The 14,318-nt window shown below is 41.9% G+C and overlaps 1 protein-coding gene across 7 annotated transcripts in view; it reads left to right on the top strand.

Moving 5' to 3' along the window:
• The window catches only part of DLGAP3 (DLG associated protein 3), a 623,552-nt gene that overhangs the window by 176,044 nt on the left and 433,190 nt on the right, over positions 1-14,318 (top strand). The window lies entirely within an intron of this gene.

Below are 14,318 nucleotides of genomic sequence, written 5' to 3'. Positions count from 1 at the left end.
GTACATCAGGATTGATCAATTTTCAGATATATACCGTATTTATCGGCATATAACACACTTTTTTCCCCTTAAAATTGGGGAAAATAGTGGGTGTGTGTTATACGCCAATCCCCACCGATCTCTGCTGATTGTGAGCGGAACGGAGCGATCGCCGCCGAGATACACATGGCTGAGTGTACTCGGCTCTTCTCGGCTCCGCTCACAGTCACGCCCAGTCCCGCCATTGGACCTGTGTTATGTCCATCGTAGGGTGGGACTGGGCGTGACTGTGAGCGGAGCTGAGAAAAGCCGAGTACACTCGGCTATGTGTATCTCGGCTCCGCCCAGTCCCTGTGATCTCGGCGGCGCTCATTCTGCTCCGCTCAGTCCCTGCGATTGCGGTGGCGCCAATTTTAAATGCATCTAAGGCTGCAATGACAAGGCTGCACTGGACACTGGGGGCAAGGCTGCACTGGCCACTGGGGACAAGGCTGCACTGGGGCAAGGCTGCGCAGGACACTGGGGGAAAGTCTGCACTGGACACTGGGGACAAGGCTGCACTGGGGCAAGGCTGCACTGGCCACTGGGAGCAAGGCTGCACTGACAAGACTGCAATGGACACTGGGGCAAGGCTGCAATGACACTGACAAGGCTGCAGATGGACAGTGATAAGGCTGCATTGATGGGCATTTAAATGTAAGTTTTTTTTCCCTTAAACTTCCCTCCTAAGTTTTTTCCTTAAAATTCCCTCCTAAACTTGGGGTGCGTGTTATACGCCGATAAATATGGTAGTTGACTCTATAACTTTCTTACAGACTAAATAATATACACTGATTTGGGTTATTTTCACGAAAGAAATAGCAGAATATGTTTTGGCCTAAATTTATGAAGGACGTTTATTTCCAAAATTTTATAACAGAAATGAAGAAAATGCATTTTTTTTCAAAATTTTTAGCAAAAAATTAAAAACCCAGCGGTGATTAATTGCCACCAAAAGAAAGATCCTTTTGTGTAAACAAAATGATAAAAATTGACTTTGGGTTCAGTGTTGCACGACTGCACAATTGTCATTCAAAGTGCAACAGGGCTGAATGCTGAAAATTGTCCTTGGCAGGAAGGGGGTAAAAGTGGCCAGTATTGAAGTTGGTTAAAGAACCACAGTGTGAATGAGGCTTGTGCATGAGATGAGAGAAATATGTGGTTGCAATTACCATTAATAATTGAATCAGAACAAGTCGGTAGATTGAGAAAGCTAGAGCAAAGCTATATACAGTACTTGTTCTAGGTTAGCGACTCAAAAAATTGAAGAAAGAAGATCATTAGGAAAGTCAGACAACTAGGATGAATAGATTGAAAAGTCCTCAATAGCAGCCACCATGTGTCTTTAAGGAAGTGTTTCTTTAAAGGTTGTTAATAAATCCCAGCTTTGCGCGCAGTGTTCATATTACGTGGTGTGTTCCGAATGGTGTAGCCTAATCCTAAGCCACTTGTTAGGCCCTGTAGCCCAGCAGGTTTATAGCAGCCCCTCACTATTTTCGAGACTAATTACACCTCATAGGGAAGAATGGCTTGCTGGCTGACCTGCTGCTAGATCATTACTTTGATCACTGTCAGTGCTGTGAGAGCTGTTTCCTTCCCAAGGACATACTGTCTGTAAACAGGTATGACATTTTACAGTAGAAGCTTGCAGTATACACAGTGGAAATAAAAGCACTGTAATGGTAGTAAGCTTAGAATTCTGGAGGGTCATGGAACCTGTGCATGCAGCGAGAACTTGTCTCTGATAAGACAAAAGCATATGAGCTTCCCAATTATGCTCTCCTGGAAACATTCCCAAAGAAAGACAAATGTAAAAATCCATGTGTTATAAGTAATTTCTTCTTCTTTTATTAAAGATAACAAATAAAAGCTTAGTTATTTTTTAATACTTTGGACTCTAAGAAATGTATACTAAGAGGATACATAGGCTACCATGCCTGACCTCATCTTCTGATAATGTTACAGTAGTTATTTGGTCATGCTGATTGAATGGCTTCAGTGCTTTCTGAGTCACTCACCTGGAACCCGTAGAAGGTCAAGAGTTCTGACTTCACTCTGACTTTCTAACTTGTGTTCTTGTTCCAGGTCAGTTGCTTAGAAATTATTGATGCTAAGTACAACCAGGCAAGTAATGGGAGGTCAGCAATAGCAGCCCCTTATAACTTTCACTACAGCTTTCTATTGTGAGAATGTAGCACTTTTTAGATCACCTCTGTCTTTTAAATGATTTATCCCCCCCCCCCATTAATCTGTTACTTAACCCACAACAGTAAAGTCAGACTGTATATGCAGTAAAGCATGCTTGTTATAATCACTGTGGAACCTAAGGGGTTAACCCTTTGCATTGTGTAAAAAGGTTGTTTGATTCACCCCTTCTTCCACTGTCCCCAATCCATCTCCTGATAAGACAAAGCCTTTGGAGTCACTCTGCACATCTTCAATTTGCTGTGTATTGCTATAGAATTTTTTTTCTTTGGAGGGTTCAAGTGTTTCCACTTTATGCCTCTATCTATCTATCTATCTATCTATCTATCTATCTATCTATCTATCTATCTATCTATCTATCTATCTATCTATCTATCTATCTATCGTGGGTAAAATGAGTATTGAACATGTCACCATTTTTCTAGGGAAATCTATTTCTTCAGGTGCAATTGATAATTGAAATCATAAATTCTGCCAGAGTATGTAAACTTATGAGCACAACTGTATATAGCAGGTAAAATAACTATTGAACATGTCACCATTTGTCTAGGTGAATATATTTCTAAAGGTGCTATTGATATGAAATTTTAACCACATGTCAGTAACAACCCATGCAATCCATACATACAAAGAAACAAAAACAAAAAGTTTGAAAATTAAGTTATGTGCAATAAAATGGAATGACACAGGGAAAACGTATTGAACACGCTAAGTGAAATGTATTTAATACTTGGTACACAATCCTTTGTTGGTAATGACAGCTTCAAGATGCCTCCTGTATGGAGAAACTAGTGGCGTGCATTGCTCAGGTGTGATTTTGGCCCATTCTTCCACACAAACAGTCTTCAAATATTGAAGGTTTAGTGGGCCTCTTCTATGAACGCTGATCTTTAGTTCTTTCCATAGATTTTCTATTGGATTCAAGACAGGTGATTGGCTGGGCCATTCTAGCAGCTTTATTTTCTTTTTTTGAAACCATTTGAGAGTTTCCTTGGCTTTGTGTTTGGGATCATTGTCTTGCTAAAAATTCCCCCCTCATTTCATCTTTATCGTCCTAGTAAATGGCAGCAGAAATTTATCAAGAATGACTTGGTACATTTTTCCATTCATCCTTCCTTCAATAAAATGAAGTTTGTGGGTACCGTATGCTGAAAAACAGCCCTACACCATGATGTTCCAACCTCCAAACTTCACTGTTGGTATTGGGGTGTTTTTAGATGATGTGCATTGCCATTTGACCTCCAAACATGGTGTGTTTTATGGCATCCAACGAGTTCAATTTTGGTTTCATCTGACCAGACTATATTCTCCCAGTATTTCACAGGCTTGTGTAATTGTTGTGCAGCAAGCTTTAAACAAGCTTCAACATGCTTTTTCTTCAGCAATGGAGTCTTGTGTGGTGAGCGTGCATATAGGCCATGACGGTTGAGTGCATTACTTATTGTTTTATTTTAAATAATTGTACCTGCTAATTCCTGGTCTTTCTGAAGCTCTCCACAAGTGGTCCTTGGCTCTTGGACAACTCTTCTGATAATTCTTTTCACTCCTCTGTCAGAAATCTTGAGAGGAGCACCTGGTCATGCCCAGTTTATGGTGAAATTATATTCTTTACACTTTTGGAACAATGCTCACTGGTACATTCAGAAGTTTAGAAATCCTTCTGTAACCAAGGCCATCAGTATGTTTTACAACAATAAGGTGGCAAAGGTCCTGAGAGAGCTCTGTGCTTTTACCCATCATGAGATATTCCTTGTGTGACACCATGGTAATGAGACACCTTTTTATAGGCCATCAGTTGAGACTGAAACAGCTGATATTATTTTGCACTGACAAGGGGCAGGATTACTTTCTAATTACTGATAGATTTCAGCTGGTGTCTTGGCTTTCCATGCCTTTTTGCACCTCCCTTTCTTCATGTGTTCGATAATTTTTCCCTGTGTCATTCCATTTTTATTACATATGACTTAATTTCTGAACGTCGCTGTTTTGGTTTCTTTGTATGTATGGATTGCATGGGTTGTTACTGACGTGGTGCAAATTTCATGTCAATAGCACCTTTAGAAATATATTCACCTAGACAAATGGTGACATGTTCAATACTTATTTTACCTGCTATATACAGTTGTGCTCATAAGTTTACATACTCTGGCAGAATTTATGATTTCTTGGCCATTTTTCAGGGAATATGAATGATAACACAAAAACTTTTTTTTCACTCATGGTTCGTGTTTGGCTGAAGCCATTTGTTATCAATCAACTGTGTTTACTCTTTTCAAATCATAATTGCAACAGAAACTACCCAAATGAACTGATCAAAAGTTTACATACCCTGGTGATTTTGGCCTAATAACATGCATACAAGTTGACACAGAGGGGTTTGAATGGCTATTAAAGATAACCATCCTTACCTGTGATCTGTTTGCTTGTAATTAGTGTGTGTTTATAAAAGATTAATGGGTTACTGGACTCCTGACAGACCCCTGTATCTTTCATCCAGTGCTGCACTGACGTTTCTGGATTCTGAGTCATGGGGAAAGCAAAAGAATTGTCAAAGGATCTGCGGGAAAAGATAGTTGAACTGTATAAAACAGGCAAGGGATATAAAAAGATATCAAAGGAATTGAGAATGCCAATCAGCAGTGTTCACACTCTAATCAAGAAGTGGAAAATGAGGGGTTTTGTTGAAACCAAAGCACGGTCAGGTAGACCAACTAAAATGTTAGCCACAACTGCCAGGAAAATTGTTCGGGATGCAAAGAAAAACCTATAAATAACTTCAGGTGAAATACAGAACTCTCTAAAAATGTGGTGTGGCTGTTTCAAGATGCACAATAAGGAGGCACTTAAAGAAAGATGGGCTGCATGATCAAGTTGCCAGAAGAAAGCCATTACTATGCAAATGCCACAAAGTATCCCGCTTACATTATGCCAAATAGTACAGAGACAAGTCTCAAACCTTCTAGCACAAAGTCATTTGGAGTGATGAGACCAAAATTGAGCTGTTTGGCCACAACCATAAAAGCTACATTTAGAGAGGAGTCAACAATGCCTATGATGAAAGGTACACCATTCCTACTGTGAAACACGGAGGTGGATTGCTGATGTTTTGGGGATGTGTGAGCTACAAAGGCACAGGAAATTTGGTCAAAATTGATGGCAAGATGAATGCAGTATGTTATCAAAAAATACTGGAGGAACATTTGCATTCATCAGCCAGGAAGCTGCGCATGGGATGTACTTGGACATTCCAGCATGACAATGATCCAAAACACAAGGCCAAGTCAACTGGTCATTGGCTACAGCAGAATAAAGTGAAGGTTCTGGAGTGGCCATCTCAGTCTCCTGACCTCAATATCATTGAGCCACTCCGGGGAAATCTCAAACGTGAAGTTCATGCAAGACAGCCCAAGAATTTACAGGAACCGGAGGCTTTTTGCCAAGAGGAATGGGCAGCTTTACCATCCGAGAAGATAAAGAGCCTCATCCACAAATGCCACAAAAGACTTCAAGCTGTCATTGATGTTAAAGGGGGTAATACACGGTATTAAGAACTGGGGTATGTAAACTTTTGATCAGGGTCATTTGGGTAGTTTCTGTTGTCATTATGATTTGAAAAGAATAAACACAGTTGATTGATAATAATTGGCTTCAGCCAAACACTAACCATGAGTGAAAGAAAAGTTTTTGTGTTGTTATTCATATTCTCTGAAAAGTGGCCAAGAAATCATAAATTCTGCCAGGATGTGTAAACTTATGAGCACAACTGTATGCTGCTAGCATTAGTAAATAGATAGGAAAGTGTATCATATTTACCTCTTTTAAACTTTTTTTTTTTATATTTCTTCATTTACTTCATGTTTATAGACCTAGGCAAATTATGCCATACATCCCAGGACCGTTCAGGAGGGGAGGAGTTGTTTTCTCAGCCAAGCACATCCTCCTGTCTGCATGCCTGAGCTAAGGGCAGATAGATTCCAGGTAGTAAATGCTACATGAATCACCTGCCTTTACTCAAGATGGCCATGGCCAGAAATGCTAGAGGGTGTTTTTCAAAATTACTTCTCATCAAAATAAAGCATGGAGACATTGATGGATGGGTGGGCTTGCTTTGAATATTAAAAATGAATCATATATAATTTTTTGTTTATGGTGCTCAGATGCAGAATAGTTCTGCTTTAGAAAAAGCTGTGGGATTCCAGCTGCAATCTCATGTCTGCTATATGCAATATAGCAATATTCAGCAGCATATGAAGTATATTGTAGTCATCCTTAATTACACTTTGTGTGTTCATGGGGCTGCTCCAGATCCCATGCACTAATTAACCCCTGTCTATTCCAGGGATAAATGTTGCTCCAACAGTTTGTTTTATGTATGTTGTAAAGGGGGGGGGGGGGGGGCAGTCCCAACTAATAATAGCAGTGGTAACTTTGCACAAGACATGGACACCCAGGAACAGTCCAAGTAGGTTTGTCCTGCACTTCTATTCAGCAAGGTGGCAAACAAACAATGTTTCAGTGCAGGAAGGCTTTGTACAGTAAGTCTGTAGCATAAAACACACAAAACATCTGCTTGTTTGAGCCACTAACAGGGTGCTCTCTAATAGGTTCTCTGAAAACAAGATGTGTCTTTCTATTATTCTGTCAGCAGTCAGCCTTTTCACCCAGCAACAAGCTCTCCTAGCAGAGAAAGTGTGAGCGAGAGAGAGTCCTGAGCATTAGTCAGCTTGCATCTAGGCCTGTGGATAGCCGAGACTCCATCTCAGACTCAAACCCTGGGGCTCCTCACCATGTGTATGTGAGAAACCAAGGAAATATATATCCAACCAGTGTCTCTGTCTTACAATATATTAAAACTGGTAGGTGGGGCTCTTCCTGTTCACCTCTACTTCTTTTACTACTATACTGTGAATAGCTATTCGGTGCTAGTCATGACATACATACCTAGTTCACATAGTGACACCTCTCTTTCTGTTCCTTTTAGCGCAGTATGCTCATAAAAGTGTTAAAGAGGCAATGTATTAAATGTATTTGTAAAATAAACATTTCACAAAAGTAATAAAAAATATGAAGTTTAGTTTATAAACCTGTAAATATTGAAAAAGACCATTATCATTTTTAACACCTGATTTACAGTTAACTAATACATATATCCATTGGCTTCCTGTCCCTCGCCCATCTCAACAGATCTATAATCATCTGAATTGGTCATCAGTAGCCCACAGGAATTTACATTGCCTCTGGCCAAAATCTTAACTCCTGGTTGTTCCTACGTAGAGGAACTCTGTACACTTTTATGGGGCTTATTCCTGATAAAGGAGTCACTTGAGAGACAGACCCACAGAAGCTGTGGGCTTCTTCTGTGCAGGCACAGCCAGGAAAAATAGTATTTTGTTGAAGATCCCTGGAGCTGAGGTGGGGAGGGGGGTTAGTTTAGGTCAAGGGGCGAAATAGAATCTATACTTTCTCTGAAAGAATAGTTATCCTTTTAATCATCTGCCGATCATTAAAATATTACTAAACCCACTGGCCCCGCCCCCTGCTCCCGTGTCACATCTTTTGATTGACAGCAGCAGGAGCCAATGGCTCCTGCTGCTATCAATCTGTCCAATGAGGAGAGCAACAGCGGCTGGAGCCACTGCGCTCGTGCACACCGCTGGACCGGATCGGGCTCAGGTAAGAAAAAGGGGGGAGGGGAGTCTGGGGGAAGAGCTACAGCACAGAAGGTTTTTCACCTTAATGCAAAAATGCATTAGGATGAAAAACCTTAAAGGAGTTGTAAAGGCAGAAGTGTGCAGCAGCCTCCCCAGCACCCCCTAATACTTACCTGAGCCCCATCTCTGTCCAGTGATGTCCACGAGTGTCTTAGCCGTCCGGGACTTTCCTCCTGATTGGCTGAGACGCAGCAGCGGCGCCATTGGCTTCCGCAGCTGTCAATCAAAATCTGTTAGCCAATTAGAGAGAGAGAGAGGGGCGGGGAACGGCAGCTCCATGTCTGAATGGACACAGAGCTGCAGCTTGGCTTGAGTGCCTTCATAGCAAGCTGCTTGCTGTGAGGCACTCGACAGGAGGGAGGGGCACAGAAGAGGGACCTGAGAAGAGGAGGATCTGGGCTGCTCTGTGTGCAAAACAACTGCACAGAGGAGGTAAGTATAACATGTTTTTTTTTTTTTAAACAAGACTTTACAATCACTTTAAGGCTTTACAACCAGTTTAACCATTGCTCATACTGCTGATGAGAAAAGGTGTTTAGCAGTTTATATTTATTAAGATAATTGCATTTCCATGTGCTGTGTGTAGCGGTCTCCCTGACTTCCAAGGGCCTGATGGTGACCCCCAGAGCCAGGAAGAACTGACATTCCTACGCAGGGTGCATGTTACTAGGGATAGTGGGTGCGGTGCACGGTGAAAAGATTGGATGCCAGTCACTTTTTGTAAAAATTGACAAAGAGAGTCTTATTTCTCTTAACCGGAATGTTGGGAAGAGAGGATTTAGGGCACAGGACACCCTTAGGCAAATGCAATAGCAATTAACGCAAACTCCGCTAACAAAAATAGAACTAGGCAGACAGCAATACAGAACGAGGGCCTTTAAGCTGAATGCAGCAACCTGTATCTTATAGCAACTGCTGTCTCCTATGGCAATAAATTCTCTCACAGTATCCCACTGGAGAACCTCAAGCTCCCCTTGCCGTCTTTCACTAGACTTCTTGGACTCTCAGCCACACGCTGGATTCCCTAGCTTCACCCAAAGCTAACCGCTGTACTTTATCTTAAAGCTTTACTTACAGCTACCTGCCGTACTCCTTCAAGCTTTACTCACAGCTACCCGCTGCCTTTCTGGATGAGTCTCTACTGATGCTTTCCCACTATTTTACTGTCCCCAGCTAGTAAAGCTTCTGCTCTGGTACTCCTTCAGAACTTCATCCCTTCCAAACTTGCCTCCGGTAACAGGAGTGGTCGTCCCTTTGTGGCAACTGCTTCTCCTTTACCTCCGACAACAATCAGGCTCCCCTCAGGCCGAGCCTCTAACACATGCTGTTCCGCCCCAGGCTTCGGGCTTAACCTTGGCTGCTCCTCCTTTGCGGATCCACAAACTGCTGGATAGGCCTTAAGTGGACCTAACAGCCAGCATGCCTCCTAGATAGGCCTCAGACTTCAGTCCTAGCAACCAGGAGCTTCTCAACACACACCCACCCAGGCCACAGCCTCGGGCAGGAAGAACCCCTGATCACCTGACTCCTCCTAAAAAAATAGCCTATCCCAGCATACACAGCGGTCAAAGAAACTCCTGCTGATTGGCTGAGACAACCTAGTTACCCATTACCTGAATTTATGGTACTCCATCATTCTAATGCCAAAAAGCAACAGTGCCACCTATTTACAGAAAAGAGAGACTACACCAAACTCAGACTTGGGGCAGGAATCAGTGGATCAACCTACCAATTAGCCAAGCTAGTTACCACCTAGCACAACTAGATTTATTAGCAGCCCTGTTTAAGACCAGGGTGCTACATGTGTACTGTGGGAGACCTGTTATAGTGAATGCAGGGTCCTGGGTTTACTAACACTTTAATCAGCCACTACAGCCACTGTAGTAGTAGTTTAAAGATGGTCGTCTTCTATGTTGCACATTTCCTGTTTATCATAATATATTAGACTGAGCAAGGAACTCAGAAAAGCTTCCATCTCGTTCAGCTTGAAGCTTGTGTTTGAACATCAATGTTAGGATATGGTATAAATAAGCACTATAGTGTTCCCTTTCCAATATTTTTTAACATGCCTCTAATTCTTAATTATTTCTATTTTGCACTATCATCGCTCCTCTTGCTAAACTTTCTTTTTTCTTATTTGCTGATAGTAACTAAATTTGGAATGGTTATAGCCTAACTTCATGTGTCAGTCAGTGGCTGTGCTATGTTCAATCTTTTTTGGAAGATGGTCAGAAATATCTGGAGTAATGGCCAATTACCAGAAGTATGTGTCACTTTCTCTCAATTCTTCATGAACATTATTTTGCATGCATCAACATTTCATCCATCACGTTTTCTCATTTGTCTGTGTATTTCAAGTCATAGCATCTGAGTCGCTTTGTTTATTCCCCTTTATACCTTCATTTCTGTCTTCTCCATTCCACTCTCTTTTTCTCTCTCCCCTTGGCCATTTCTCCATTCCCTTTTTCCAGCCTTGTAGTTCTTGGAATATTCCTATAGCTCAAAGCCTTATGGTATAGTTCTGCAGCTTTGTTGTTTCCACACATAATTCATCAGAGGAGATTCCTCCAGCCTGAGGAATAGTGAGATTCCTGACATCAGAGGCCCTGGACATGAAACGTCTGTCAAACATAAAGTAACTATCTCTCCAGGAATATTAATCACTCATTTATATACTAAAAAAAAAAAAAGTTCTTTTGTTCATTTTGCATTTTCTTTTTCTGTTGAAAACTTCAATGATTATCTGATTACGTACTATTGTATAATAGACACCTTAAATATATAATTATTCAGCCTGCAGTGTTTGAAATGTTTGTTTTTCAACCAGCTTAACTTTGTTATAAGAATGTGATGTCATGTATAATGTAAAAGCTTCATGAATTTAGTCTTCTTCAGCATGCAATAGATATTCAATTCAGTGTTAGATTTACCTTTACAGGTAACAAGGGATTTGTCATCAAAGGATTTATCCCAAAGTTTGGATTGCCAGTTCATAAAACATGGAGAGATCTGTTTATAACATACCTCTTGCTTCTGAAACCCTGAAAGCGGTAGTAAATAAAAAAAAGATAAAAAATGATGACCCCCTCTGCAAAGTAATGGTATAATGTGCTAGTATGCATTGCATACTAGCATCATCATATGAAAGACTTACCTTAAAGTGTTACTAAACCCAGGAACCTGCATTGACTAAATCTGGTCTCCCACAGTACACAGCACATGGAAATGCAATAGTTTTAGTAAATTTAAACTGCTAAATAACTTTTCTCATCAGCAGTTAGAGCAGTCTTGTGACTTCTATCAATGTCTTGTTAGAGCTTGTAGGAGGAGTTTTCATTCTCCCCTGATTGTCCTGTGAAGCTGCAGGATCCCTGACCATCTGTCCAGACAGTGCTGATTGGCCCTGTGCTGATCACATGCACCCTCCCAAGAAAAAAAACTCTCTAGCAATACACACCAAACTGAGCAATGTGCAGCTTGCCCCCAAGGCTCCGTTCTATCGGTAGATGGATTGGGAACAGTAGAAGAAAGGGAGGATCAGAGAAGATGGGATCAAACTTATTTTTTACACAATGCAGAGGATAACCCCTTAGTTTCCACAGTGAGTATAACAAGCATGCTTCACTACATATACAGGCTGATTTTCCTGTTGTGGGTTTAGTAACACTTTAAAACGAAGCCCTCCAGTGGCATGCTGTGACCACTAACAGGGCTTCCATCTTCACCCGGTCTTCCTTCCAGGTTTGCGGGCTCTGGCTGTTTGAATGGCCAAGCCACAATGACGTCATGTGCAAGGGAGCCAAAGTTGCGGCACAGCACTCTGAAGTGAGTACACCGTCCTTTCAGAGCACAGTGTGCATGTGACGTCACTCGCTGCAAAACATAATGGCTGCAAAACATAAATGGTGCACATTTAGAAGAAATTCATCTTACCTACAGGAAAAGCTTACTTATAAGCTTACCTGTAGGTAAAAGTTGCAAAGTGGAGTTTCTTAACACTTAACTTCTTGCCGCCCGCCCACCGTCAAATGAAGGCGCTCGTTCTGCAGCGACATCATATGACGGCGTCCCAGAACGGCTGCTCCTGCACGCCCGCGGGGGCGATCGCGGCCGCACCATGTTGCTATGACACGGCGCGACCCTGATCTCTGTAAACAGCCGTGTCCGCGGCTCTTTAACCATGTGATTGACTGTGTCCAATCACAGCCGGTCACATGTAAACAAGGAAGTGCCAGTAATCAGCTCTCCTCGCCTCACACTGACAGAGTGTGAGGCGAGGAGAGCCGATCAGCGGCATCTCCTCACAGGGGGACATGTAGGAATGTAATCAGGGCACTGATCATCAGTGCCCTGATTACAATAGTGCAATACAGTGTCAACAATCATTGCCCAACATAGCTGGCATTGGTGGACAATCAGTGGCAGCAATCAGTGCCCACCAATGCCCACAAGTGCCACCAATCAGTGCCCATTAGCGATGCCAGTCAGTGCTGGCAATCAGTGCCACCTATCAGTGCTGCCCATCAATGCCCATCACTGCTGTCAATCAATGCCCATCAGTAATGCCAGTCAGTGTCGCACATCAGTGCCACACATCAATGCCCATCAGTACTGCCTATCCGTGTCGCGTATCAGTGCCCACCAGTGCCGTCTGTTAGTGCCCATCAGTGCCACCTAACAGTGCCCATCATTTCCGCCTATCAGTGCTCATCAGTGCCACATATCAGTGCCACCTATCAGTGCCCATAAGTGCGGCATATTAGTGGCTCCTCATCAGTGCCACCTAATCAGTGCCCATAAGTGCCACCTCATCAGTGCCCATAAGTGCCACCTCATCAATGCCCACCAGTTCAGCCTATCAGTGCCCATCAGTGAAGGTGAAAAATTACTTAGTTACAAAATTTACTGACAGAAAAAAAGTAAAAAACATTTTTTTTCAAAATTTTTGGTCTTTTTCTTTTTTTTTCGTAAAAAATAAAAAACCCAGCAGTGATTAAATACCACCAAAAGAGATCTCTATTTGTGTGAAGAAAATTATAAAAAAATTTGTTTGAGTGCAGTGTAGCATGACCGCGCAATTGTCATTCAAGCTGAAAAATAGCCTGGGCAGGAAGGGGGTGTAAGTGTCTGGTAGGCAAGTGGTTAATTGATGTAGTGTAAGTTGGCGCAGTCATAAAAAATTGAACCTAATTTCACTAATCTTGTCAATAGCATGCCTGTGGGCCCTTTTTCCCTGGAATACTGTGTGTGGCAGAACTAGGGTGGTTGATTTGATTTTAATCCTCCACCAACCTGCCTCTTCCAAAAGTGCAAACAAGTAATACAATACTGTGGCTGCTTGCCATAGATTTGTGAATATCTATGGCATGTATTGTCTCTGTATATTGTTTACATTATAAGTGTAGGTTTACAGCTAAACATACAGTAAGAATACATACACTGTATAATAATATTGTGTTGGCCCATCCTTTTGCAGCTATAAAAGCTTGTCTGAACAGTCCTATCTGCCAAAAAAAGTGTAGTTCTCTTCAGCTAGTTCTTTAATCTAGCAATCCATACCCGAGTCCTGACCACTTATGCTTTTCCTTGCAGTCACAACAATACAGCTTGGTTAAGACTATGACTGGATAGAGAAGAATCAGTCATGACATCTCTGGGCTCCTCTCTTTAATTAGTGAAATCCACCGGTTAGAACTACAATATTGTGCAAAATAGCAGAGGTTAATTGGCTTATAGTTCTGTCCTTTTCTCTTCCTATTCAGATGCTAATGTGTAGGCTAGTACCAACAAAGATTCAGGTATTACTAACAGCCCAATTTACAGATTTTTTTTTTGTTTTGTTTTTTTATAAAACCCCTCAGGTGCTATACAAGATAAAATAAATAAATTAAACAGCACACTACAATACTTACCTTTAATCCACTGTTGTCTCCTAGTACCTCTTCTTGGTCACAAGATGTCCCCCGCTCTTGGGTTGAATTATATCCACTGCAGTTCAACCTGGAAGCCTGAGGACTCTACTGTGAATGCAGGGCATCTCAGACCTGCTCCTGCCCCCCTGAGGGAGAATCATCTTAGTTATTTTTCCCTCTCGAGGTACCAATGCAGAGAGTGGCCCTCCTCTGTGTTAGTAAGGACCACTCTGCCCAAAGAATAGGGGAAAATGAATAATACTCTATGGCAGGGGTATTGATGTAAAAATCATGGAGGTCCGATCACTAAAATTTTCTTCCAGTGGAGGTCCAAATTGCATATTTTTGCAATGTCTCAGATCCTTCCTAACATAGCCCCCTCATTTTATATCACAATCCCATTCTTACATCAGTGTCCTCAGTGTCCCGCACATCAGTCTCCCACTTTACATCAGTTTACTCTTCACATTGG

This window comes from Aquarana catesbeiana, linkage group LG02, assembly GCF_042186555.1.
Source record: "Aquarana catesbeiana isolate 2022-GZ linkage group LG02, ASM4218655v1, whole genome shotgun sequence".
Taxonomy (NCBI): Eukaryota; Metazoa; Chordata; class Amphibia; order Anura; family Ranidae; genus Aquarana; species Aquarana catesbeiana.
Note: the sequence above shows the minus strand (reverse complement) of the source record. Positions and strands in the feature narration are given on the sequence as shown.